Genomic DNA, 5,978 nt, shown 5'->3' on the forward strand with positions numbered 1-5,978 from the left:
AAACGGGCAACTACCAGCCTACGTCATCCAATGCCCATTGGCTACGTCGATTCAAAAGTATATTTCACATTCACATCTTGCGAAACAGAGTAAGCAGGGAAAATATAATTTTTTTCCAATTCAAACAAATTTTATTTTTATAAATCGTGTAATAAGATATTGGTCTCAGTAAATCGCGCAAATGAAGCGTAGTACAACTTAAATATAGGCAGTGCGCAGTGCACGAGATATACCGCTACAACAAGAATCTTCCCGCATCGAGGAAAGATAGCCCAAGCGATATTTTCGATAATTTCAATTAGGATTCGTACGGCCAGAACTGAAAAGGATTTATACCAAATATAATCAATGCCTGAAATAACACATAAAATATTTTTAAACAGCCGTTCTTAAGGTGATGGAAAACGATAGCAAGGAAACACCGTCCGCTAAATTTCGGAAATTAAATTCGCCATGTTCGTATAGGTAATGATGCTTCGCACAGCCCAGCGAACACTTACATTGAATTAAATGAATGTATCTAAAATATTATTATACATATTTTATGAACCTTTGTAACGGTTAATAATGTAAATAAATACGTCAAAGGTATATTTTTACTCGTAAATGCCGTAAAAAAATAAAAAGCTCGTTATCGGACCTTTCCTAGTGCTTTTACTTTACCATTGAAAACGCAGTTGTGTATATGTCAGAAAAATATACGATTAACGCCACAAACTGTGGTGATCAGTGGCGTAGCTAGGGTGGGTACCGGACCCCCCCCCCCCCCCCCGAAGTATAAAAACGCAATTATTTTCCCTCATAAAAGAAAACAAAATATTGAAAAATCATGAATTAACAAAATATTTCTTTAACAAATGAAGTTTTTTCGATTATGAAAAGTGTTAAAATTAGTTTATAACCCATTACTTACAATTAGTACCCTGTTTTTCAAAAATTTACCCCCCTGATTTTGGACCCCCGCCCCCTCCCCCCGAACGAAATTCCTGGCTACGCCACTGGTGGTGATCTAATAAATATTTCCTTGCTGTCGAAGACCTGAATTTCAATCAAGCCAAAAATTTCCCCGTAGAACGCGATGGAAGCCTTGATACCGGTGCTCAATTGCAGTATTAAAAATCCGATCGAAACATCGTTCTTCATCGGCTGGCCTTGAGGTTTTTCGCGTTTCCTTAAATCAGAGCTCGACAAGGAATCCATACCTGCGAACTTTAAATTGAAATTGACATCGCTACATGGGACCCAAATATGTGTATTCTCACGATTTTTTTTTTACGAATTGATACTTTATTTTTGGAATTTAAGCAATTCATTCTCTCATTAAGCAATATATATTAATCTAATTTCTTGTGATAACCAAGAGCTCATGATTGTACGGACCTCAAGACACTCACGGACATATGCCTTGCCTCCACTGGAGGTTTTGTGACATTCCTCTCATTCTGTTGGCACATGATACAAATATAAATTTTTGCTTGTATTAGTACAATGTGCTAATCATTAATAATAATGTATTAGTACCATGGGTTAGCAGAGTTCATGAAATTGTACCGAATAGAACCTTGGCAAATGTATTCAAAACAGATAATTAAAAGTGTGATATACACCTGGATCACATATACATCTCGTTAGACCACATTTGGAATACGCTGCCAGTGTTTGGGACCCTCATGAAAAAGGCTTAATAACAGAGTTAGAACGCGTGCAAAGAAGAGCTGCCAGGTATGTGAAAGGTCGTTACGATAGTCTTGTTAGTGTAACTGACCTCTTAGATAAACTCGGATGGGAATCTCTGTCGGACCGTAGATTGAAAAATAGACTAAACCTTTTAGATAAATTCAAGAGCAGTGTCTTTTCTGACGAAGTTAACCATATCTTGCGGACGCCAACGTACTACGGAAGATCAGATCATATAAATAAAATAAGAGAGATAGATTGCAGAACAGACAGATTCCGAATGTCATTTTTTCCTCGATCAATAAGAGATTATAACGGCAGCAATAGACCTCGTAAATAGATTGCATGACTTGTAGTGTAGCCTACTAACCTATGTAAAACTTAAAGCACGTTTCTGAATTTCTATTCTATATTCTATTTCTAACAGCATATAGTAGTATAGTTTGTTAGTATACGGGACGTTTTTTTGGACGGTGTGGTGTGCATGTGGGAATCCAAATGCATGCTGCATGCTGGTGATTGATCACCCCCTGCCAAACACCCTAGAGGTGGCTCGCAGGGTATTATGTAGATGTAGATGTACATTAGAGGGAAAACTGTTGGTTCCCACAACCTAAAATGCTTCGAATTACGAGAAATTTCACTCAGACCACCATCATCACACGTTTACGATAATTGCGGCTATCTCTTTGTGGTTGCATGACGTAATATGGAACGTGTAAATGCATCCAATGAATGAATTTCATGTAGAGTTGATAAAACTTGAAAATTATGGTATGAGAATATTCTATATGGCGTGGATGGGTTGCATCTTGAACTTACCATAGTTTATCATTAACTAACTCACAAAAAGGATGACATCTGGCTCAAAATATTATGGAAGGAGAATAAATTTAAATGTCCACGATCATGTGGAAAAATTTGGAGGTTACTAAAGAATTGAGGAATAAAGTTCAATATGAGGTCGCACTCTAGGACACGCCAGGGTAATGCGAAAAAATACGCCATGTGAACCTACATTCATCGCAAGGTTTCACCGGTAACTTTTATAATATATAATAGGACACGTCTCGTAGCAATTACATTACATTTTTGGTTAATATAATTTTATATGTAATATTTATCAACATATAATAGTTATTTAATAATCAAGAATATTCTCTAATAATTACCAGTATTTGTTAAGTTTTATCAGTAGACGGGTATGTGTACCGAGTGAGTGACAGGTCACGAATCCTATCGTGAGGACAATGTCCAGATAAGATCACCTGCTATATGCTCACAACATTATTTATTCAAATAAATAAAATATTTTCTAACACGTTTTACTGAAAGCAAGTGAGTAAAAATGCTATTTGAATAGCGTAACGAGGCAGCAGCTGACAAATCTTCCATAGAGGCTTAGCTGAAAAAAATAGATTTCATTATACTCTTGTATTTACATGAATGGAAAGCTGTGAACTTTTGTCTCCTTTGTACAAGTTTTGGTAATTTTTTCAGTACATTATACCTCATTATAAATTAATTTAACTTGGCTTCACAAACTGAAAAAAAGCCACAATAGTGTAAAAACCCTAATAGGGCGATCGATTAAGAGCCAAATTGAGTGATTAAAATTTTTTTAATTGAAAAAAACGTAGCCATCAAAGCATTCATCTACATCTTCATTAGGAATTAACCATATCTGAGGCCTGGGGAACCAAGCATGATGTTATGACGGAAATAGTGGGAATTCTAAGGAAGGAGCCAGCATCGATTTTCAGGTGATTCTCAGCAAGGTCAGTGCAACGGCGTAGTAGGGTGCATTTTGGCCCGGGTTGCAGAAACATAGGGGGAGGAAGGGGAGGAATTGGGTAGCTTCGCCGCGCGGTGGAATGCCCCAGGGTCACGCATCGGTAGATAGTGCAAAACTCCTAGGATTCGTTTGTTGCGGCACGTTGGCGGAGTTAACGCGCGGGGAGAAAAGACGGTGACAGCCTCGGGAAGCAGGCACTTCGCCAAAGGCGATTAAATCCCTATCAATACATTGATTATACAGTCAAACTCGTTTGTAACGAATTTCAGGGGACAATCGTTCTATCCTGTAATGAAAATGATTTAGTTATATAAATATTAAAGGACTTTGCCCAATTGACCACAGTATTTCCGGGTAATATTCAATAAATCGTCCATATTTAAGCAACATATCCGTAACATTTTACCATCGCCCACCCCTTCCATCTAACAGCTGTTAAGGGAAGGATTTTATGATCAAAATGAATGAAGGATTTTAAGATGTGGCGATGGCCACACACGAGAACAACTATTGAAAAGTTAAGGAACGATGAAGTAGCGAAGATGCCTTAAATTATTTCTAAAAGAGGAAATAATTCCCCAAGAATAGCTCGTAATAGCGGTAATTTCGTACCACTTTTACTCGTTACATGCGGTGAAATTAACATTGGCGATAATAGAAAAGTCCAAGGGATCGGGAACTCACCTCGTTACATGCGTGATCGTTATAAGCGAGTTTCACTGTAAGAACTAATACATATATTTATTTTTATTATAAATATTCTACCGATTAAGATAAGTTTCCATGGATTATTTTCGAAATATTCTGGCAGTCTCCCCTCCCTTCATGGACTTCCCTCCTCAATTCACAATAACGCCTACTCCCTTTCATTCTACCGAAAATAATCTTATTCTCTTCTTCTTATCCCTCGTTTACCCAAAATTCTACCCTCTAACACTGTTTTCAACATCCCCTCCTTGCTAAGTGCTTGCTCCATCCTTACCTTCTGTCCCTTCCGTATCTCATCTAAAAGCTGCCTCTCCTCACCCACCATATCCAGCACTTCATCGTTCCTCCTCCTCTCCGTCTACTTCACCTTCTCCATTCGATTTTACACTTGCGACACTAGTCTTCTCGGTCGAAAGGTCGAATAGGTCGAAAGTGTCAATGTTTCCTCAATGCTAAGCGCTTCACTCCAGATCAGACTCTTCATTAACCTTTTCTTTAAACTCTTACATAACATCTTCTTATAAGCTCCTTCCTGTACTTGAACGCCTTCTTTGGTAACGCAATTTATTCCTTATGTCCTTGCTGCTGCATCCGTTTTCATCTCATGTACTCTCCAAATCATAGCTTTGCTTTTTGATAGATGTCAATAATAAAATAAACAAATTAACTTGCCAACCTATGGCACATTTATTTTCTAATTTTACTCGTAAATATTTATATATTAATACATAGAACTCACACTTTGCGAACGATTCACCAAACATTGTATTGTAAAAATGAAAACTTGTCGACGTCACACAAAATCAACGAACTAAGTCCACCCCCAGAATATAACTATATCAGTGCGTGTAATTCATTCAAAATATCATCCTCAAATGTTTCATTCCCCCAAATTTTTTTGCGTAGGTTGCGCCATGCACTCTGCTCCGGCCCTTGGTGGGAGCTACAAGTATGTTTCCTATTTTATTAAGTATACGGATGCAGGAAACAGTTAAAGGAATTATTATATTGCGGCTAATTTTTGAAGATATTCTTTCATGTATGACTCGTGGACGCTATTTCTCGATGAAAAAGAACGCATGGCCGATAACAGCGATTGTAACGCCTCGCTTGGCTTTTAATTGAACGACAGTTGTAACTGCGGAAATAAATTAAATAAGCGATGGAAAAAGAGACGGCGGAATCATAGGCGGATTTAGGCGGGGGGCACAGGGGTACTTGCCCCTCGCCTCCTCCCCCGACGCTTCAGAAATAGACAAGATTGTTAAAACGGTTTTCATTAAGTTCGTTTTGTATTTGTATTACGGAGCCTCAATCATTAAATTTCACATTAATTACTCTAATACTAAAATAAAGAGAATATTTCGTACAGTATGTTGCTTTTAATCTCAAATATGAGAGAACTATTTGCCTGTCAGACCCTCGTGCCCTCCCCTACAGAAAAAATCCCGGATCCGCCTTCGAGGGAATGACCGTGTGATTTAGAAAATGACAGGTCCAGCGATCACTCTTTCGGTACCCGAAAACCTATCATTCTGAGGGACGGAAAAAATGATCGAGTGATTCCTGCTTAATTCACAGCGAAGAATACGGCATTATATCCTTTGCTCTCTATTTGTTCCGAAGGCGTCCTCGTCGACGTAACACTCTACACAACTGGCGTCGATCTGTCGGATTTGAGTCGATGAGAAATTCCTTCGTCTCACATTTTGCCCTCCACTTTAATGTTGGCACTAATGATGTTAGACCCGGTGAAAATGGGTTTTGCGACTCAATTAGCCGCTCACTGAGAAAGGGG

Source organism: Ischnura elegans, chromosome 10 (assembly GCF_921293095.1).
Source record: "Ischnura elegans chromosome 10, ioIscEleg1.1, whole genome shotgun sequence".
In the NCBI taxonomy this organism is placed as follows: domain Eukaryota; kingdom Metazoa; phylum Arthropoda; class Insecta; order Odonata; family Coenagrionidae; genus Ischnura; species Ischnura elegans.